The following is a 24,614-nucleotide window of genomic DNA, read 5'->3' as shown; positions in this document are numbered from 1 at the left end:
TGCATGAAACCGCTCTATTTCTTTGCCTCGCGCCTTTGAGAGGATCAAAGACCTTTGCTTTCAACAGCATACTTTTACTCCATTATATTTGACTAGAGGTTATCAATGTTGGGTACTTGTAAATATATATTTATTTATTTTCCTTTTTTGATTTTTCTATCTCTTCCAACATTCCTTTTAATATTACCATGTTTTTCTGTGGAATTTCTCTTCTTTTCTGCAAACGTAACATAGACAAGCACACTATCACAGCAGCACTGCTTGTTTCAAAAGTCTTAAAAAAAGTTAATTGGTTATCATTTTCACAACAGTCCAGTTGAAGTGTAAGAAAATGACTTCCGAGCCCTTAAACCAGCCCTCGCTTTTAACTTCTGTCTTGCCAGACACTAAATTTCCCCTATCCAAGGCTTTAGTGTTTGAAATCCAAAACACTAGCGTGTCGTTTCTCATCAAAACTCTTTTAATGACTTAAGCTGCACTGAACTTTGATCCAAAAAGATGATTTACGCTGAAATCAGGCTTTCTTATGAAAACTTTTCTGTTGCATCTTTTTCTCTTCATTATGCCGATAGACATGGGTGAAAAGGCGAGTATATGGATACAGCTGGCAATTAACACCAAGTTCATCCATGAAAAGAAACAGGACTGAGAGAGATGGGAAGAGAACCCTTGATCATTATCATCTCAGACTGTATGAAGATTTCAGTGCATTAATACGCCTGCACATTTTGATTTTGCCCAGTGCTTATAAGCTACTGCTGATGAGGACAGGCATTGTAAGAGTTTCTAATGCTCACACATGCAGTCCAATTTGGTTTTCAAATTTCAAATGCATTTGGGTTTTCTTATCTTTAGAACTGACTGTCTGATATGAAATGTGATCCTTTTATGGTAATGATGTAATTGCCAACACAATGCCAGGACATTTTCCCATGCAAAAACTGAGAGCTGCCACTGTGGAAAGGCGCAACAGAAATGTTGTCTCTGCTCATGTCTGTCATGACATCTGAACTCAATGGAAGAATATTTTATGCATTCATGTCTATACCGTCCAAAATGCTGAATCTTCGCTCAGTGACTGCAATTTGGTTCAGCTGGTTCAGGTATGTTTAATTAGGATTGGAGACAGCGGCACAGAACTAGTTTTTCAGGGGTGGCTTAAAACTTGGAACATACTCTGCAAAATAAAATAAATTTGCCCTGGGAGCGAGAACTTTTTTCTCTGTTCTTGCGGAGTAGGCCTATGTTGCAGCCTTAATATGTGGTGACTTAATCACTTAATTTGCATCTAATTGTGATTGTGTATAGCCTGAGTGGAATCCCTTAAAACAGTAGAGGAATGGAACACAAATCGAATGGATTTCATGTTATTGCTCTTTAAAGGTCCCGTTCTTCCCGTTTTTGAAGCTTTGATTATGTTTACAGTGTGCAATATAACATGAGTTCATGTTTCGCATGTAAAAAAACAGTATTTTTCACACAATTTACTTATCTGTACACCGCTGTTTCCTCTGTCCTAAAAACGGCCTGATGATTTCCTTGTTCTATGAAGTCCCTCCTTCAGAAACACGTAACGAGTTCTGATTGGGCCAGCGCTTCCCGTGTTGTGATTGGACAGTAGCTTAGCGCACTTTGCCCGGAAAGGTTCCGCCTCTTACCATAACGGGGAGATGTAAGCATAGATATCCATAATAAGGACTAAATATCTTACGGCGGAGTCACCATCGTCATCACCGACGGCCATCTTGTCACAGGCAAGCGTTCTGTTGGGCTCTGTGGAACCTGATGTAAGATGAGTGATATGAACATAAATACTCTTATCTCGCTGAAATCTTGACGGATTTACAAATGGTTTGGTTTCTTACAAACGTTATTAACATGGATACAAATCTGGATGCTTTAACACATTGAAATTGCAGCTTTTCGTTTCGATAAACGACTTAATCATGCAGCTTGTGTATCACGGCTAACTTACATGCACGTTATCAAGGCTGAGACCACAATCGAGCTGTTCAATTATGTGGGTTTTATTGACACCAATAACGATTTTATGACAACCAATCTTTTGTCTAGTTAAAATAAACTTAGTTTGCATGTTTTTTTAAAAAAAAAAATACAAATTATTTTACTATAATAGTGATATTCTTATTATAAAAGCATATATATATAGCTCTGGAAAAAATAAAATATATATGTGTATAAATATATATATAATTTCTCATGTTGCCATTCGGTACACAGTTTTAGTAGCCTATATATTGATTTAACATTAAATACAATGTGTGTGTGTGTGTGTGTGTGTGTGTGTGTGTGTGTGTGTGTGTGTGTGTGTGTGTGTGTGTGTGTGTGTGTGTGTGTGTGTGTGTGTGTGTGTGTGTGTGTGTGTGTGTGTGTGTGTGTGTGTGTGTGTGTGTGTGTATTCATTGCACCTATTTGTTCTGTTCAATGTTACTTTCATATTGAAGTCCATGGTTATAATTATTCATAAGTATGTAGTGTCATAACTACATCTCTAACATTTATAGCAAACGAAACAGTTAGTTTACAGTTACTTTGTTAACAAGTTATGGTTATTTGAAAGTACATGCACAATTAAAACACACTGTTACGAGTGAGCGAGCTGCCTGTGACAAGATATGTCCAGCAGTTGCGGACGGCGACCTCCATTGGCCAACAGCGTGCACGAGACATCTAGCCTTTATTATGGATATCTATGGATGCAAGCGCTGAATGCACGCTCTTCTCCCCGTGGGAGAGCAACAGGACCACGCCCCCTTTTTTGCGTGTTCTTGTGGGCGGGGGTTTAGTCAACAAACGGTTCTAGTGACGTCATTCCTGAAGGAAGTGCAGGGGTGTAGTCCAAACCGGCCATTCGCTGTAGGCTTTGAAAGGGAACTTCTGTTAAATAAAATATCTCGCTTGGCATTGAACTTTGAGCTTAATAATTTTACAGGTATTATTTATGCTCTAACAGCAACATTACACACTAACTAAAGTTTAAAAGATGGAATCGCGAAGAACGGGACCTTTAACAAACACTGGTTAGCACTGGATCATCATTCCTGAGCAATGCTTGCCTTTTTCCGTGGCATATTCTTTTCCATACAAGGAGTCTCTGACAAAAACATGATCTAGCCATACTTTAAGCATAAACGGTAGATCAACAGGCTTCTAGTTGTCAGAAAAAATGGCAAAATAATGTTATTTAAAAAAACAACAAAAGATCACAATTGCAACAGCTTGTGTTCACTTACATTTGTGTTGCAAAAAAACACTTTTCTATCAGAACCTGCGTTAACTTCTTAAGCAATTTGAGCTAGAGTAGCGCGTCTGTTGGTCAGACCACACGGGCCAGCCTTCGCTCCACATGTGCATCAATGAGCCTCGGCCACCCATGACCCTGTCGCCGGTTCACCACCATTTCTTCCTTGGACCACTTTTGATAAATACTGACCACTGCAGATCGGGAACACCCCACAAGAGCTGCAGTTTGGAGATGCTCTGACCCAGTCGTCTAGACATCACATTTTGGCCCTTGTCAAACTCGCTCAGATCCTTATGCTTGCCCATTTTTCCTGCTTCTAACACATCAACTTTGAGGAAAAAACGTTCACCTGCTGTTATTCAGTTCCAGCGAGATGTGTCACTGTCCGTGGTGCTGAAAGAATTCACTTTTAGAATTATTTCTATGACCAGACATTTATATTCCACTTAAAGATGAAAATGATGATCACGTACCAAAGGTAGCAATAAACCCATTAAATGGCATGTCTTTTAGCTTAAGGAAAACATGACAGTATGAAGCATCTGTGCATTAAAACTTTTTGAGCAACACAGGTGGATGTGTATTTCAGTGACTCCAGGCAGCCCATGGGAGCTGTAGTCAGCCATAGAAAGAATGATGAGGAATAGATTAAACCGGGAAGAGCAAGATCAGAATGGGGCCTTTGGGACAGCTTTAAAGTATGGCAATGTACAGACCATAAAGAAGGAGATTTCACCTGGCTCAAACTCCCAGCAGTCTCAGCAATAAACAGATACAGAGAAATATCTTCCCTGTCACAGAGTAGATCTGTGAACAGTGATAAACCTTAAGAAATCAACACCACTGAGTGCAGCATGTAATATGTCATGCTTTATGATGTTATTTTATGAGCGCTTTCCATGAATACGTTTCAAAACAAGGGCTCAAAAAGGGTTACACTTTATTTGAAGGGCATTGTACTTAGTCAAATAAGTGCTTACTATAGAGTCATGGTTAGGGTTTGGTTTAGGGTGAGCTATTTATAATTATGCATAATTTACTTTTATAATAAGTACATATATACACTGTAAAAAAAAATATTTAGAAAAAAGTTACCTGGTTGCCTTAAAATTTTGAGTTCATTGAAATTAAAATTTTGAGTTAATACAATGACAATTTTTTGAGATTCGACAACTGTTATTAAAATATTATTAAAAGATTTTGTAAGCATATTGGGTAATTGTGTGTGTGCTATTTCTGATGAAATAAAACATGCCAAATAGTGCTATTTTCATGATTTATCAAATTTTTTATGTGGTTCAGATACAAAAATATCTTGAGATTCTATTTATTAAACAAATTTCCTTCATTGTATCAACTCAAATTTTTAATTTTAATAAACTCAAAATTTTAAGTTTTTAATTTTTTTTACAGTGTAGTAACATATATCTACATCACCTTACAATTAAGTGTTACCAAAAACGATAACACTACATAAGGTTTTATTTGTTAATATTACTTAACTACATTAGTTAACATGAACTAACAATGAACAATGCCTCTATTGATTCATCTTAGTTAATGTTAAAGGCACAATATGAAAGATTTCTGGATTAAAATATCCAAAAACGACTATAACTGTGTTGTATATTTGGTTGACTTGTACTTACATTATCCCAGATGTTTCCCAGAATGTTTAAAACATTCTTATTACAAATGTTTACATTTTATTCTACGGCATAAAGTACATCTGCCTTACCCCGCTTGTGATTTTTGAAGTTATGTCTTGAAAAAGGCGGTTGCTAACAAATGGCTAAATGGGACTACAGAGGCTGTCGAGGAGATGGGTAAGACAGGTAAACTCACAGGTCTGCTTCTACAGCCTCACTATGCTTATGATTGTCCTCTTATAAACTATTCTAACTCAAACATTCTGGGAAGATGTTTTAAGATAAAAACTGGAAGAGTTGTGAGAAGCTTGGTGATGGTGACGCTGAATTTGTGTAGTTCGTGTAGCTTACCTGTAATTTACCTGTAGATTTTGACTTCTGGCGACAGCATTTAGACTTAAAAAAATTCATAAAAGTTCAGTTCATCTGTGATAATTATCTTGATGGACAATAAGTGGAAGTATCCAAACATTGTTGATCGCAAAGGTTGTTTTTAGCGATAATCCAAAAGTCTATGGGAAACTCCTATTGGGTTTCTCTCGAGGAACCGGCATGGTGCTAACTGTCGTAAAAGCCTACAAAGTGAAGTCATACCTGCACCACTCTATGGGGGAAATATTTGTGGAGCTATGGAAAAAACAAACAAACAAACAAACAATATCTTTCCTCACATACTCTTTGGAGGATTCAATACTGTCCTCTTCGACCAATCGGATGCTCAATGATAATCTATAGCCTTGTCAATGAAATCACTCATGTTGTTAAAGATGGCGAATGATAATTGGTTCGGGAAGCAACATGTGGTCTGACATGTTTTTTGTTCATAATAAAAGATTTAGGAGTCAAAATCGCATAATCTGATGTAACAGACAAACATATTGAGTCTGAACCTGGCATAAATATTATTCATGCACAAAATAATCATAACTATTAATTTAACCAATTTAACCGTTATCCTGCAGCCAATCTAATTTCCACGTTGTGATTTACAGATAAGCTTGCACAGAGTTGAAGTATCATAAACAAGGTAAGCACCATGAACCTTTCTTGAAAACTGGCATTCAGTTTATGCATAAAGATCATAACCTTCAGGCAGTGAAACATGCACCTGCTTATAAAGTTTTGGCTTACTATATGAAGCCGGTCTGCAGTTTATGTGGGTTAATGTAGCTGGAGGGTAAGTTGGTGAGGCCAAATTTAACAATAAGCTCGGTTTAGTCTAGGGCTTTGACAACACTGCAATTTAACAGAAACCGCAATAGGCCTGAACAAATCTGCCACAAGCCTTCCTGAGTACATGAAAGCAACAAAGTGCTTATTTTGAAATATTCTGAAGTTACTCAACATGTAGAGGGCCTGACTAAAGAGTTTTAGTAATTCAAGAGAGATAGAGAGAATTCACACACAACTTTAATCCAATCACCTTTGCAATGAAACAACAGAATGTAAAGATTCCAAAGAAAATGAAAACAATTCACTTGATTACTTTATACATAACGACACACAAACAGCTCTCTTGGGCCCCATTTACACTGCATAGTTCAAGTGAACCAATTCCGTTTTTTTCCTCTCATGTGGCACAGATCGGATATGACATGTGAACGTGTAAGCAGGAAAAAAACGCCTGAATTCCGATATCCTCAGATCGGATTCAGGCCTCACTCATATGTGGTAATAAACCCGATATGATTCGGATGCGTGCATTAGCGTCTGCCCTGTAAGCGGTCAAATCGGATATTCCCCAGTAAATGCGAGTCGTACGTCATTGAAAAAAAGGACGGAGGCGAATGACGTCAACTCAGGTGGACACAAACTGCCAGTGTTGCCGAGTCTGCGGTTTTCATGCGGAAATTAGCTACTTTAACACAGTTTTGAGTTGCAATTGGACGGGTTTTGTTGTGAAAACCTGGCAACCCTGTCTAGGGCTCTCCTCTTTTTCTCCGCCTTATGAGAGAAATGTTTTGCCGATCTTTAAAGATGTGTGGAACACTGCAGATAGCAAAACATTGTGCAATCATTTTGTCTGCGTCCATTGCATATCGCACTGTTTTACTTCCTTTCACTGGTTAAGAACGTCTTGGGCTGTTTCGCCAGTGTACAGTGTAAATGCAAATATCGGATACGTGTCACTTTTGAAAAGATGATGTAAGCGGGTCGTCAAAAATTTCGGATATAGTCACCAAATCGGAATTGTGCATCAAGACCTGCAGTGTAAATGCAGCCTTGGACTCTTTATGCCTTCAGGCTTTCATATCTGCATCTTTATGTGTAACTCTTCAGCCCAGGAACAGTTCATCCCTCCACCAGAGGGAGCCATCACCTGAGTTCTAGTGACACTTCCTGTTTGTAGTCTTACTTCCTGTTTGTAGCTTTATAAGCCACGTGCTTCTCTTAACACATTGCAAAGTATTACCAGTTTATTCTGCCATGCCAAGTGTTTTCTCTTGCCATCATCTTTGCAATGTTTTTAAACCCTTTTGCCTGTTTACTGGATCTTCTCCTTGTCTGCCTGCCCAGTTTTGTTCCTGAACCTTGTCTGGACTTTGATTATTTCTTTTGCCTCTCATCTTTGATTGTTTGATCATTTAATTGTTCTTTCTCAATAAAGTTCCTCTGCAACATGGATTCTAATCCCCCTCCAGCTATAGGTTCGTTATAGAATACTTCGCCTGACCCAAATCCAGCTGTGGTTACACAGCTCAGAGCCAGGATCACTTATCAAGGTGAATCTTCAAGCTGCTAATGAACACCTGACACACTATACCCAGTCAACGCCTTCCCCATGCACTGACATGGTAAGACTGGCACTGCAAGAAAAGTTTGATAGATCTGCTGACAAATGCAAAGGGTTTCTGAGGCAGTGTTGCTACAGTTTCCAGTCAAAATATTGCTCTTCCAGTGACCGTTTTTACAGAAGATAACCAATCATGTGTTACAGCGCTGTGTTAAATGGCTGCATTGAACCTCATTCATTTTCAGACCGTCACCAAACTTAAAATACCTACGATATCATGTAATCCTCCTATCAAAAGCAAAGTAGTAGATAATGCACCCATTGGCACCAGGCAGATTACCCATGAAACAATCCCTATCCAGATCCAAGTAGGAATTTTCCATGTTGAAAACATAACACTCTATGTCATGTTGTCTAATCAGGTTACCCATCGTTGGTACTCCATGACCCACTGATCTTGTGAAAAGAAGGGCAATTGCTTGAAAATGCACGGTGCCAGGTTTTGCAGTCAGCGAAGGCAAACAATGCAAAAAAAGAAGACAGTAGGCCTACATGTAAAGGCAATGCACAAGAAGTCTTTGGATAGACAAAGAAATCAAACGCGAGTAAATATCAGCGTGGCTTTCCAACGAGAACTGAGGGACCTCAAGGGGCTAAAAAACGACTCAATACTGGCTGTATTTCTACTGGACAGGTAATCTTTCATTTCGATTATACATTTTTTTGGTTTATGTTTTCATGAAGCATGTATCACTAGCACATGTAGCTGCCTAATATAGCTAACATAACATTACTTAACATAAAGTTACAATTGTATGCACTTAGCCATTAGTAGAGATGATAAATACTCAATATGCTTAGCTCAAGTTGATCGCTTTCGTGTTGAATCGCTCAAAATTTAACTTTAGATAACAAAATGCATGTGTAAAAGCTAGTACACCGCATCCAGGAACTTTTTTTTAGAACTAAGTTAGCTTTAGCTACTACTAATCAACAATGCTTTCATCATGGAAACTCTTACATGCAAAACACAGTATATGTTATGAACCTTACACGAAATACATCTTCATCACAGTATAACTGATGTTATTGGGGAATTTTTTTTATCAATGCTACTCGTTTTTAGCTTTGCCTTATAAATATAACTAGCTCGTTACAGAATTAAACAAAAATATATTTTCTAGCTTGATAGTGAGTACTAAAAGACATCTCATTTGTTTACATTCATACTAATAAAGTTCATTTTTTTTATTACATGTGATTCTGACATGATTTCCCTACATGCACACTGCTCGTCTGAGGTAAATAATGCGTCTTCCAGCTGAGCGGTCGGTGAGGCGTGGTTATGTATTTTGGGGGCGTGGCTTTGGAAAGAGCCCAGAAGGGAGAAGGTGGAGTGAATGGCAAAAATGAGCTGTCTTTAAAACAGTCGTGAGAGGTCTACAGACACTCAAATTTTATGCTTTCTTTTTTAGAGTACTTACATTTTAATTTTGTATTGATATATGAAGAACGTTTAAACAAATTTGGAAAATACGTTTTTTAACCAATTCTTACCTACCCTACCTTTAAGTACTGTTATCCCCTGCCATTAGTTCCCCAGTTTTTCAGTCACTTGTCAATTTCAGAGATCTTCTCAAAAGCTCTGTAATTGTCTACATTGATATTTTCAGAGATATTCTCAAAAGCTGTGTGATTGTCTACAATGATATTCTTATCTACTCAAAGACCAGGGATGAACACATTTAACAAGTCAAGACATTACCCAAACGTCTACTCCACCATCAGCTTTGTGTGAAGGCAGAGAAGTGTGAGGTTCATACCACCACCATAACATTCTTTGGCTATAACATCCACCCCAAGGGAGTAGAGATGGATGATCACAAGATCAAGGCAGTCACTGAATGGCCAGCTCCCACAACCGTCAAGGAACTACAAATATTTCTTGGTTTTGCAAACTTTTATAGACGATTCATAAGGAACTACAGCACTGTTGCAGCCCCTCTCACTACATTACTCAGGAAGACCCAAGAAGTTGACTTGGCCAGAGAATGCACAGGATGCTTTTTAACAAACTCAAGTCCTGCTTCACCACTGCTCCCATCTTAAAACTTCCATATCCAGGGCTCCCCTTCATAGTTGATGTGGATGCTTCTGACAATGGCATCGGAGCTGTATTCTCCCAGCATTGTGGTTCTCCAGGTAAACTCCACCCATGTGCCCTTTTCTCTAGAAAGCTCACCCCTGCAGAAAGTAATTACGTTGTGGGAAACAAGGAATTGCTGTCCATCAAGTCTGCTCTAGTGGTGTGAAGACACTGGTTGGAGGGATCCAGATACCCATTTCAAGTCATCACTAGCCACAAAAAGAATATCAAGAAAGTACCCAAAATCTTAGACAGAGGGTCTTATAGTGGGTGCACACTTCCCAGGGTTCAAGTCACCCAGGAATCCAAAGAACTACAACGCTGGTAAGTAACTCTTTCAGGTGGTCCACTCTTCTCCATGCTGTGACTGAATATGTCTATTCCTGCCATGTCTGTGCACAAGTTTGAACTCTCCGTCAACTCCCTGCAGGGCTGTTGGAACCTCTGCCCATCCCTCAACGATCAACAATCTGGTCAATCTTGGCAATATACTTTATCTCAGATCTCCCTAATTCCAATGGTTTTACTGCCATCTGTTTCGTAGAGGATCGTTTTTCTAAGTCATGTCATTTGATCCCCATGAAAGGTCTACCCACAGCCATGGAGACTGCAGAGGTCCTGTTCAACCAGGTTTTCAGGGTGTATGGACTCCCTAAAGACATTGTTATTGACTGGGGACCACAGTTCACCTCACGGTTATGGAAGGGCCTTTTATCATCAGTTAAACATCAATGTTAGTTTAACCTCTGTCTATTACCCTCAGGCTAATGGTCAAGTGGAAAGAGTGAACCAGGAGATTGGATGCTACTTGCTCTCCTATTGTAGTCGTGAACATCACCAATGGAACACTTTCCTGCCATGAGCTGATTATGCCCAGAACTCCCCCACTCATCTGACTTCCAGCATAATCACCAGCTCATGGCAGGAAAGTGTTCCATTGGTGATGTTCATGACTACAAGTAGCATCCAATCTCCTGGTTCACTCTTTCCACTTGACCATTGGCCTGAGGGTGATAGCACTTCAGTCGCACTTCAGTCGAGGAACAGTTCATCCCTCCACCAGAGATAACCATCACCTGTGTTCTAATGACATTTCTGTTTGCACTCTCACTTCCTGTATAGCTTTATAAGCCATGTGCTTCTCTTAACACATTGCAAAGTATTGCCAGTTTATTCTGCAAACCAAGCGTTTTTTCTTTCCATTGTCTTTGCTTAATTTTATTTTTATTTTCTTTCTCAATAAAGTACCTCTGCGACATAGATTCTAATCCACCTCCAGGTATGGGTTTATGTTAGGATTCAAGGACTGGAATGGATCGATGTTTTTCTGCTTATGCAAAATACAGTTTTATCCAAACTGAGACTGAGGAAAATCAGATGTATGAATAATATGGCACATGATTTTCTAAACCAATGTGTGTAAGTGTGTTTGCACTCATAACGCATACATGTGGAAAGGTCACTACGGTTAAATGCACCCTTAGAAATAAAGGTTCAAAAGGGGGTTTCATAGAGCAGCAAACTATAGATGAACCATTTTGGGATCTGCAAAGAACATTTCAGTGAATAGCTCTCTTGTACAGGATTTACAACTTTCTAAATGTTACTTATTTATGAATTTTGGATTTTAAAATGGATTTGGATTTTATACACTTTTTAATTTTACTTAAAGGTCCATGTTTCTTCAGTTCAGTTCTTAAAGCGAAACAACATAAATGGCAATTAACTGTATACATTATTTTCGAAGGCAAATAATTAAAATTTCTATTATTACTCTAATTAATTCACAACATCCTCCCCATGATAAACAATTGTTCTTCTCCTTCAGATGTAGGTGCTGAGCCTGTGGTGGAAAGCAAGCGTCAATGCCGTGAACTTGATGTGAGCAGCGAGTGGTAGCCAATGCAGAGAGATGAAGAAAGGTGTAACGTGGGCCCTTTTGGGCTTGTTGAAGAAGGCAAGGCGTGCATCTTGATCGCACACGATTGAAGTCCAGCCAGAAGCGTTTTGCAGTTGGCAAGGATAGCAATGACCAGGGCCTGGACGAGAAGCTGTGTTGCATACTCTGTTAGGAATGGGGCTAGGAAAGCACAAACCTGCATGACTGAGCTGCCCTTGAACTGTGGTCTTTAAAAGGACAGCTGGTCAAAGATAACTCCAATATTTCTGATCAACCTTGAAGGGGTAATCAAAGACGAATCTGGCTGGATGATGAAATCGTGCTGTAGAGTCAGATTGGCAGGGAAGACGAGAAGCTCAGTGTTTGCCAGATTGAGCTACAGGTGATGATCTTTCATCCGTGCCAAGATGTCCTCCAGACCACTTGAGATTTGTGCAAGTTACTGTGGGATCACCTGTGAGATAGGATTCAAACCAATGGAGTGGAATCCCTGTGATGCCTAGTGATGAGAGTGTGGAAAGAAGAATCTGATGATTCACAGTTTCAAATGCATTAGATAGATCAAGGAGGCTGAGGACTGATGATTTGGAATCAGCGTTTGCAGTCTGCAGGGCATAAGTGACCAACAGTAATACAGTCTGTTGAGTAGCCCCTTTTGAGACCTGATTGGTTGGATGTCCATATCAGGTCAGACGGGTTGTTTGATTTGCACCATTTTCTCTCCGGTGCCCTGAGTTTGGTCTGGTGTTCACGAAGAAGCTGTAAGCACCACACTGTTTTCTTCCCTGTGTAATGTTGTGCACCCACAAACGTCATTGTGAACCGGCTTTCTTCTCCCCGTTAACTTCAAAGCCAACGCAAGATCCAACTTTCTCAACATTTTGTATCTCTGCACCACATAGCACTGTTGTTGCAACTGTTGTTATAGCAACAATAAATACACCCTCAGCTGCTATTTGGTACCAAATGCTGGCAATGTTTTTTTAGTTTTTGTTCTATACTAAAAGAGCACTCTTGTCAACTTTTTCTTGTCAAAAAAGACACAGCCTTCGTGCTGTAACGTTAAATGTTTACATTCAGAACGTCGGGCCGGAAGACAAACAGAAGTGGATGAGGGCTTGCTTTTACACTGTAAAAAATTATTTAGAAAAAAAGTTACCTGGTTGCCTTAAAATTTTGAGTTAATACAATGACAATTTTTTGAGATTCGACAACATTTATTAAAATATTATTAAAAGATTTTGTAAGCATATTGGGTAATTGTGTGTGTGTTATTTCTGATGACGCAGTGAAACATGCCAAATAGTGCTATTTTCATGATTTAAACAATTTTTTATGTGGTTCAGATACAAAAGTATTTTGAGTTTCTATTTATTAAGCAAATTTTCTTCATTGTATCAACTCAAATTTTTAATTTCAATAAACTCAAAATTTTAAGGCAACCAGGATACTTAATTTTTTAAGTTAAACCAACAAAAAACAACCAAATTTTTTTACAATGTATGAAATGAAGTTTTTGTTGGGATGCTGGAACTGTTGTTAGAACTGATGAAGAGATCGTATAGTTGAGCTTTTGATGAGCTGCGGGAGAAATGGATTCCAGAGCTGGATTGGATTTGAAGATGTAGGCTGCTGACAGACCATTTTGAAATGGGTGGAATCGGTAGATTAATGACAGTAGAATGTAGAGATGAAGTCTGTGAAGAAGATTGATGAGGAGCAGAAAAAATGGGGATCTTAAGGGCGGAGGAGAGAGCAGTCTTCTGAAGCCTGGTTTGTATGAGTGCTGGGTTTTTTGTTTCTGTGTTTGGATGTGAGATCTGATCTTACGTGAGATTTGACTTGGTGTCTCGGGAAGAAAGGACAATTCATCGTCTGAAAGGAAAAGCTGGATTTCCAGAGTGTTAGGCATTGTTCAGTATGGCATTACCAGATGCTGGAACAGCTGATACTGATGAGAGGTAAGCAGCTGCTTATATACTCTTGCTGTTAGCTTTTGATTGGAAGATTGGATTGGCTCGCTCCTCCCTAAATAACTTTTAGGAACTTCACAAAGACAAAATCATCCCTTTCAGTCCTTCACTTTTGCTTAGATTTACTCATTGTTGTCCTCCATTTCTCCTTAAATGCAGCACAGTTGTCATTTGCAAAGGTCCAAGCCAGCTGTAGATATTATTCGTTTTGCACCAGTAGTAAGCATTTTTAACATAATTTGAGATGAAGTCATCAATATAAAGTGATTCGTTTATTGTCTTTACTACCTCAGGAAGTTGGGCTTCGTATTCCTTCAAATGCTTTCTCACTAAAGCTGCCAGAAGGAATGTGCTGGGGGACACTCCAAACACCACCTTTGTTATTTGCTTCCAACCTTTGTCTTCATGGGGTGGTGCAATGAGCCAGAGGAATAGCAAGTATACGTTGCATAGCAGCCAAATAGAAATATTAACAACTGCCTTACCTAATATCCTTGGCTTGGACCAGGCCAGGTTACAGAATGAAATCAAAGAGGGTGGTTCTGAAATGAATTCCCCGACCAAACCCCCCTCTGACACAGGGCCTGCTTCCACCATACCTTTAACGATGCCCTGCTCAAGGTACAAGGTACGTTCAAAACTTCATTATATCTGTCATACAACAGTATACTGTACATCCGACTGCAACATTCTTTAAAGTCCATCAGATCTTTTCCTTGCAATTCTGTAGTTATGCATGCATGCTTCTTCAGAAACATTGGACATTGTGACTAGGTCCTGCACAGATAACCTAAAAATGCTCTCAATGGCCACAAGTGCATGTGTGATTCATTCTACTTGGCCTGACACTATACACCAATAGTAATCTGCAAATCATTGTATGACAAGTGCCGTGGTCTTAGTAGACTGCCAACTGCAAGTCTTTTAGTTTCAGCTCTGCTTGGATGTGCTCAGCTGGAATCTTCATGACAGCGATGCACACCCGGGGTGTCTCGTGTGCTTCGACTTCAACGACTTCAACTTTCTGCTCCTTGTTCCAGAATTACAGCTGTGTTGCACTTTGTTACAGATGATGCAGAGCTTTAAAACTCTTACTTTGGTCTCACCAATTAAACTTTTCTTTCTCTGCTCAGAATCTCTTTCTGTAGAAATCCAATAACTTCTGAGACCTTCCATTCATCACTGGTTCCTCTTTGATGACTACTTTTGAGAAATGTCGTCTGATATCATCTGTAACTGAACAGGGCATGACTCTGATATGACACCCAATGATTCTAAGCTATGGATCTGTACTTTACATTCTTTGTAAATTAGTCCCAGAGTAGTCAAATCATTGGATTTCTTAATAGGGCAGAAATTCAGAAACTTGGTCATATGGGCATTAATAAGCAGATCCTGTCTTCTTAACTGGTTTTGAAGCAGTTTGTTCACATCAGCGTAATTGCTGTCTGTCAACATCATACGGCTATTGCCGGGTAGATATGCCTTAAAGTAATGTTTTTCTCAGCGGGTCATTTCCTATCAACCTATGTCTTGCAAAAGTCTCATTTTTGGAACCGCATACAGATCTTTGTTTTCGCCGGATTCTTTTAAGTTGCTCTGCCCTTTCGGATGTTGCTTGCTAGTTTCCCAGGTTTTCAGCACCAAAGCTTGTTGTGTCTTTTCTTCTTAGCAAGCGATAATGACCACTGACAACTTTCATTCAAATAAAACAAACTTTACTGAAGTTTTGTGCAGTATTGGGATGCAGCACACACACATTGAATTACTCTCTCTCTCTCTCTCTCTCTCTCTCTCTCTCTCTCTCTCTCTCTCTCTCTCTCTCTCTCTCTCTCTCTCTCTCTCTCTCTCTCTCTCTCTCTCTCTTCCCTTTTTTCTTTGCTGCGTATTTTCACTGCGTCTCGCACTAAGCATTCTGGTAAAATTTATTCTTAAAGCTGAACAACATAACTGGCAATTTAAACAGGTCATATGTTTTACTGTAGACAATTAAACAGCCTATTATTGCTATTATTACTCAAATTATATATATATTTTTGTTTTGTTTTTTGTGATCGTGTCATGTCGAGCAGTGTCATGTCATGATCGTGTCACGTCGATTCACCTTAGCTGTAGACAGACAAATTACTTGTCGCTGGAATCGCATCACTTCTGGCTAGGACACACTGAGGAAACAAATCAGCAGACACTATTCAGACCGTCTAGACTGTGAGACTTCCTTCAATACATCTCTCATCTCTTTTCTATATTACAGAAATTATGCTGATGGCTAAGATTGGAGTGAATTATACAGAACATTTAATTTATTTGCAATTATGGCAAACAGTTAGACCTGGCACTTGTCTTTTTTTCCTTCCCACTTGGTTTGATTTGAAGGTTCAGTACTCTTTCAAAAAATGTGTAATAGCACCCCCCACCCCCCCACCCACTCCTGTAAAGCAGTGAAAATCATTTCCTTCAATGGAGGGTAAGCTTTGTGGGGGAAAGTGTTAATAAACAGTCAATGATCAAGGTCGATTGTATCTAGCCGATCAAAAGGAAGTGGAAAAATGTGGCAGACTGCAACTCATACACTCTAAAAAAATGCTGGGTTGTTTTAACCCAATGTTGGGTCAAATATGGACTAACCCAGCAATTGGGTTGTTTTAACCCAGCGACTGGGTTGTTTTAATCCTTCGGTTGGGTTAAATATTTGCTTTAGACAACCCAATCACTGGGTTAAAACAACCCAACTGCTGGGTTAGTCTATATTTGACCCAACATTGGGTTGTTTTTTACTCAGAATTTATTAGAGTGTACTGCATTAAGAAAATGTCTCTATTAGAATGTAAGACTTTTCACGAGTTTGTGTGCCCATATAATCTTAGTGAAAGTGGTAAACAGATTTGGCTTGCTGTCTGCTATTGAGGGGCTCGGAGAGGATATTCTACCCGAGCTCCGATTGCCCCCCATAACAGGCAAAATTGAATGAATAAAATAATGAATGAATGAATGAATGAATGAATGAATGAATGAATGAATGAATGAATGAATGAATGAGTCATTTATATAGCGCTTTCATATGTACTACTGTACACCCTAAGAGTTTTACACTCGTGTCAGGGATCTCTCCTCAACCACCACCAGTGTTGTGTACACAATTGTACAAAAGGAGGAGCAGGGGAGGAGGAGGGATGCTGCAGGAACTAAAAAGGGGAAGAGTTAAACTGCTGGTTTTATACCTTGGTATTAATTGAAAGATTAGATGGGCGTACTCCTCCCGAAATTACGTTTATTAACTTCACTTAAAGTTAACACAATAACATACAAACTCAGTTCAAAAGAAGCTGTTCCCTTCCACAAACATGATTTGCAGTGGACCTCCCATTCACCAATTGCAAAGAGCTTTTTGCTTCATTACTTCTGATAAGCAACAAAGGCTCCAAATATAAAGTACTGTCCATTTTATCATGAAAATCAAACAATAAATGCTGTTTTTGTACACTCTTAAATGTGACAACTGGCTTTATAGCTGACCCAAGTTCAAGTGGCAGTGTGGATCTCTTCCACTATACACAAAATTCAAAAAATGTAGCCGAATATTCTAACCATATACATAACAAAATCTTAAGAGATTAACACCAAACAATCTGCTGATGTCATTGTGAATAATCAGACACTGGTATTGGTGGAGAAATGTCATATCTGTGCGTGTCAGTAAATATGTATATGCTGTACTTTCAGTTACTTTTTAAGGAAAGAAACTAAACGTATATGCAATTTATTTATATGACTATGTGCATAGAAGTAGATTTATGCAACAATGTACTTATCTCACTTGCACAAAAAACATTCTATAAAGTGCACACAATGTATCAAAATAATATTAATTGCAAGCAGAACTCTATGCTTGTCAGTTTTCCACACGACTTCATCTTGCATAATTATTACCACATATTTTGCCACGGACTTGCACCACAGTACTTTGCACATGTATATAATTAAATAAGAGATGATCCATTCCATATGTCATAAAAAATGACTTTTTAAATGTTATTTTTAGTTTCAGTGTTATAATTTTAAGCACAAAAAAATCTGTCAAATTCTGTCATGACAACACTAGGGAGAGATTGGCATGGTAATATATATGGCAATGTAAATGTATTTGGTCTTGGAAGAATAGATCTGTTATGTGCTGCTGTTGCTGCAGAGCAAGTACCGAGGCTTGCTACTGGCAATACATTGCTGTGAGCATGTAAGAAATGCTGCTGCTGCTGCTGCACATATAGCACATAAAACAACCCCTGTAGCAGATCTACACAGGTGGAGCTAGGGAAGGTGGAGGGTTTCTGAAAGTGCACTACAGACTGTTAACAGCAAACTCTGCCTGAAGTTGAATAATGAGCTGCAGCTCATTGGCTGCTGATGCAACAGCAACCAATCGTGTAGATAACGATGTGATCGCTAGCAAACGAGTTAAGAACCGATCCGTCTGCGGCATTTAGAATTTCAGGCCAGAACATCTGTTTAAGTGTTTATGTGTCTGATTTGATCTTATTTGAGTTTATTTGATTCATGCTGCATTAATGCAAATGTATCTGAATCCAACAACTGTCTCTAGGGCAGAAGAAATTATGGACCAACTTTAGAGAAATGCTTTCTCATTCGGTCCAAATAGAATAACCTGTACCAGAGAATTCGAGATTTTCTATATGCCAGAAAAAGAATAAGAGACAGCTGTGCCCTTGTTAAAATGTAAATGAAATGGCTGCACTGTCCTGCTTTTAATTTCAATACTAGATGATTCAGTCATTTGGAAATAACGTTCATGGTTTGTGTGCCATGTACTCGCTTTTTTTATGTAAAATCATAATGAATAGATCCTCTAATCATTTAATATTGTACAAAGTAGTGTCACATTCATTAGCCACTGGTTAACCTTTGTTTAGGCTTCCTGTTTCCTTCAAGCTCAGATGGAGTGATTGAGTCCTTCATGGTGTCAGGTACACATGTGTACCACATAGGGCTCTTTTACAGCCACTTATAGGGTCAATTGGTGCTTAGAAATCGCAAGCACAGATGGCATACAGCAATTAACATAAATTAAAATCCCCACTCAATTTCAGTGATCGGCTGTTTTTTGAGTCCCAAATGGATGTCATATCCATCCTACCGATTGCACCTACTGATCCCTTAATGGCATTTTGAACAGTCCCTTTGTGAAGTTTGGATAAGTTTTGATATTAATGTATAAATGAAAACAAAGAAACTGATTTCACAACATGACTTTGTTTGCAAGTTGTCACACCTCACACTTTTCACTTGGAATAAATATAGGATACAAAACGTTTAATTCTGGACATGATAACAGTTTGAAAATGTGAGTCATTTCTTTATTTCCTAGCACACTAAAAAGTTTCTGGTCTAGTTTCAGGCCTCTCCAATTCAATTTTTTTTTCTAATGGCCAAACTGAATTTCTGTGAATTAAATTTTAGCAATTGTGGCAACAGTCTTTAAACATGGGCTCAATCAGAAATAATGCGTTGAGCCAATGGTAATTTACCAAACTGTGACATTGGTATTGGTCCAATTAAATATTTTAAATTGTATTGTTTATTTCTCACTGTCCCAAAAGACAAAAAGGATTAAAAACTAATATATTAAGCAAAATACAGAAAACAAACAACAGGGCTGACATTTTATCACATTACTTTAAAACTAGTATAAATCAGAAAAACTAGAAGTCTTCTCCATAACAGGATGTCTTGCTGAAGAAAACTTGATGTGGTGAAGAAAACCGTCACTGAATAGGCTAAAAACCTAATGAAAAAGTTCCCCGGCATCACAGCTGGCAAGTGACAGAACAGAAGTTTGTGATTTATATAATGAGGATGAGATGAATGGATGAAAAAGAAAATCGCAAGTTTGACGTGTTTTATATTAAAAGGCAAATAATCCCTGAAAGAGACTGACACACCTACTGCAATCTAATGGCACTGTTTATTATGGTCGCATGGCGCACATATCACACAAATGACTTCATTTACTTATTACTTATTATTTTATATTAAGTGAGGGAAATAAAAATATGGGCTACCACATGCACTGTAAAAAAAAATATTTCAAAAATAAGTTACCTGGTTGCCTTAAAATTTTGAGTTCTTTGAAATTAAACATTTGAGTTGATACAATGAACATTTTTGAGAATCGACAACCTTTATTCAAATATTATTAAAAGATATTATAAGCATATTGGGTAATTGTGTGTTTTATTTGGGAAGATTTATCAGTTTTTTTATTGTGGTTCAGATACAATGTTTCTATTTATTAAACTAATTTCCTTCATTGTATCAACTCAAAGGTTTAATTTCAATAAACTCAAAATTTTAAGGACACCAGGTTACTTAATTTTTTAAGTTAAACCAACAATATTTTTTTACAGTGCATCAGATAATTATGTGATAAGTGGATAATGAAACCAGTGAATGCATGCACTTTCAAAAATGCTGGGTTAAAAACAACCCAAGTTGGCTTGGTAATGGACAAACCCAGATATTGGGTTGTTTAAACCCATTGAATGGACCCATTCAAGCAACCCAATTTCTGGGTTTGTCCATTTTCAACCCAACTTGGGTTGTTTTTAACCCAGCATTTTTTAAAGTGTGAACTTGTGATTCTACTAAATATATTTTAAACTTCCTACCGGGTCATAAAACAAAATAAATTGGGTTGTTTTAACCCAACGATTGGATTGATTTAACCCTGCGGTTGGGTTAAATATTTGCTTAAGACAATCCAATTGCTGGGCTAAAATAACCCAATTGCTGGGTTAGTCTATATTTGACCCAACATTGGGTTGTTTTTTACCCAGAGTGTATGCTCACCAACATAAACCGGCATAAACCAGCTGCCATGCTTCAAAATATACCTAATATGTTGGGGGTTTTTTTCAACAGGGAAGTGCCACCTACAATGATTAGCTGAACTTTACATATCATTGTTTTCTTGCGCCAGTTGAGTTGTTTTTTTTAGCCTTCCTTCACTGATACTTGCAGGAAAAGAACACTCAGCCCAATGTTTTAATTCTCAAGTGCACACCGGCCTTTAAGCCAGATGGGGCCTGATTGGGTTTCTGATATCCAGAGGCAATCTTAATCACTACCAAACACACACACACACACACACACACACACGCACGCACGCACGCACGCGCACACACACACACACACACACACACATTCTGATGAGAGAAGTACTTCTGGGAGAGATAATGACCACTAAAAGAGGAGAAGAAAGAGATACAATCACACCATCAGAAATTAGCCATCCTCTATGTCCTGATTAGCTGCCCTGGAAGAATTCAGATATCTGCTCTTCTAAGCACCTGGACCTGCTCGTACACCATTTAGAAGTTAATGTAGATATGAATTAAAAGAACTCGACTTGCTCAGCATGATAATGGTGCATAAAGTGGAAGTGAATCAAAAGTACTTCAATAACAATTTCTTTCACAGTTTATTCCCTCAACAAGCTGTCAGACTGTGTTTTAGAGGCCATTTATCTGTCAAATTATAAACTGATGGAGGTGAGGGGTGAAAACGTGTGTGTGTGTGTGTGTGTGTGTGTGTGTGTGTGTGTGTGTGTGTGTGTGTGTGTGTGTGTGTGTGTGTGTGTGTGTGTGTGTGTGTGTGTGTGTGTGTGTGTGTGTGTGTGTGTGTGTGTGTGTGTGTGTGTGTGTGTGTGTGTGTGTGTGTGTGTGTGTGTGTGTGTGTGTGTGTGTTGGAATGAATCTGTGTTTGAGCACACTAAATATTACTGATGTCCTAGCAGTGCTTTGCCACTGTGCAGTTTGCCAATGCAATGCAGCATTCACAGTAATTAAACACACAAACGACCACACACACATGCAGTGAGAGAGGTAAATTATTTCACAGCAGGATGAAAGAAAAAAGGAAATGTAGTTTAAACAGAAAAAAGTTTACAATCACTTTTAAACTTTTCATCTTGATTAACATATACAAGAACTGCTGCAGAGAACCTTATATCAGGTTTAGTAGAGTGAGTATCTAATAAGTGTAATTAATGACTAATGCATGCACTAGCAAAACTAGGAAATAAGAACAGGGGAAAAAAGAGTTTCACTAAAGAGGGGTTTTTTTTAACGAAGCTGGCTGACGTATCTTGTTTTCACAGGTAAAGAAACTAAACTCAAAGAACCAAAAAACAGATGATATGTGACAATATGTTTTCAAATTCTGAGGTTGTTATGCAGATGTTTATGCAGATTCTAACCTTGTCATACGTTTATTTGTCTGGGGAAAAAAATATTAAAGGGAATCATTTTGATTTGATAAGGGAATCATCTATATAGAGGAGATTCCATATTGAGTACTGTACATTGTCTAAATGCACCGTTCGTTAATTTATCAATACAGCAGCCCTGGAAAAACTGTGACGTCATCGCCCAGCTCAGTTCAGTTCTCAGACAATGTTGTCAAAGCAGGCAGAACAATAATATTAAGAATAATAAGTGTCTTATTCTTATTATAAATCAACTGAACAGAGCTGGATGATGACATCACTGTTTTCTCATGTGACCTACAGCAACATCAGTGTAGCAGATCTATTACTCTAGGACCCAATATTGTCATATCCATTACCATGCCAAGCACTCCGAGAGTTGTCATGAATAGCTTTTTTAGAGTAGTAATGAAATAGCCATTGAAAAATGTGTTGAGAAATGTGTTTGTATGCATATAACACATATAATGTGTGCTAGATTTAGACTTATCTTCCTTTTAACATAATTTAAAGCATATCTTTAAACACAATAAGGTCTTCTTTGTCACATCTTCCTCTTTATGATGCCCCAAATGTTTTCTATGGGTGAAAGATCTTGACTGCAGACTGGCCATTTCAGTATGTGGATCTTTCTTCTACATAGTCATGATGTTGTAATTGATGCAGAATGTGGTCTAGCATTGTCATGTTGGAAAATGCAAGGTCTTCCCTGAAAGAGACAACGTCTGGATGGGAGCATATGTTGTTCTGGAACTTGGATATACTTTTCAGCATTTATGGTCCCTTTCCAGATGTGTAAGCTGCCCATGCCACACACACTTATGCAACCCCATACCATCAGAGATGCAGGCTCCTGAACTGAGTGCTGATAGAAACTTGGGTTGTCCTTGTCCTCTTTTTTTCCGGATGACATAGCATCCGAGTTTTTCAAAAAGAACCTTACATTTATATTCGTTCCATTTTACATTTTTTTGTCCATTTTAAATGAGTCTTGGCCCAGAGAAAACGCCTGCGCTTCTGTATCTTGTTTAGATATGGCTTCTTTTTTGACCTATAGAGTTTTAGCGGGCAATGGCGAATGGCACGGTGGATTGTGTTCACCGACAATCTTGTTATTTCCATTACAGTAGCATTCCTGTATGTGATGCAGTGCCGTCTTTGCCTTGTTTATACTTTTGCCTGGCTCCGCAACACGAGCCTCCACTGACTGCGCGCACTCCTCCCTAAATGGGCGAGGCATTTATACTTGACGCGTTCGCCGTTGTGCTATTCTTTGAAATGACAGATGGTGTTTCTTAGCCTGATGTGGTCACAATTCTTCTGCAGTAGGGCTCGTCCGCCCGATGCCATGAGCTGCTCCCATCAAAGGCAACACAGGCCCTCCTGGCCAGGTAACCAGGCAGCACACCATTTCTATGCGTATTTGGGGGGGTCTCTGGAGGCTGTCCTTGTCACTTTGCTTTTGGGGGGATACTCTGGGTTTGAGCAAAAAAAATTAGAGCCCGAAGTCTTGCACTTTGGCGTGCAAGGTTTTGCACGCCAAATACGCATAATCTTTACTCTATTTAATTGATGTAAGTGTGAACTCCAATCTTGGCCCTTTTTAGCTCCAGTCCCAATCAAACACACCTGAAACAGCTAATCAATGCATTCATAGGCATTGACTAGCTGTTTCAGGTGTGTTTGATTGGGGTTGGAGCTAAACTGTCCAGGACAGTGGCCCTCCAGGACCAAGATTGGGGACCCTTGATTTAGACATTCATTATTTAGACAAATTTGAATATTGACCATTTATCAGTTATCAGCTGTAATGTTAAAATAACTACCATCTTATTGTACAGTATCAGCCAGCCATATCGGTGCATCATAAATAATTAACATCCCTTATTGTTTTATTACAACATAAAACCTTTTTTAAGTAATAAATGATAAATAAATGTCATTTTTATTTAAAAGGATTAATGAAATTATGAAACTAATTATGGTTGAATAGGGGTGGGAGTACTACATAGATAGTATGTGAAGTGAAACACAGCCAATTTTGTATCACCCACACACATTAATTACCCATGAAAACATGTAATTAGACAAATATGTCACTAATGCCCTCGTTCATTATTGGCATTCTGTTTTCTTCCGTATGCATGTGTATGAAAACCTGCTATACTTGGCAAGCCCTGGCCTTTAGAAAACATAAAAAAAAAAAAAAAAAAAATGTAGTCTGGAAAAAAAAACAGCTGTTTGAAAGTTAATGGCTAAAAGCTACAGGAAACAAAGGCAAAAGCAGAGGGAAAAACAACAGAAACATTCATGAAAGGATTTGTCAGTAGGAATCACCTTTCATCATGGAAAATGCACCAAATCATAAAAAAAAAGATCAGCAAAAATGAGAACAAAACTGAACACATATAGGTGCAAACTATAAGAGAGAACATGAAGTGTTGCATGTATGTTTCATCATGTATTCCAGTATATATTTTTATGAATTATTAATTTCTTTCCTTGTACAGACATTCATTTATTATTTTTGTGGTGTAGAGGGAGTAAAATATTTCTTTGATCATGCTCTAAATGTGGGCACTTAGTGTGTAATAATGTTTTTGTTCAGTTAAGTGGTCATGAGCTTGAAGAATTTTCTCTGTTGCTGATCTTAAAGATGTGACAGA

Source organism: Pseudorasbora parva, chromosome 12, assembly GCF_024679245.1.
Source record: "Pseudorasbora parva isolate DD20220531a chromosome 12, ASM2467924v1, whole genome shotgun sequence".
Classification (NCBI taxonomy): Eukaryota; Metazoa; Chordata; class Actinopteri; order Cypriniformes; family Gobionidae; genus Pseudorasbora; species Pseudorasbora parva.
This window is presented reverse-complemented; position numbering follows the sequence as displayed.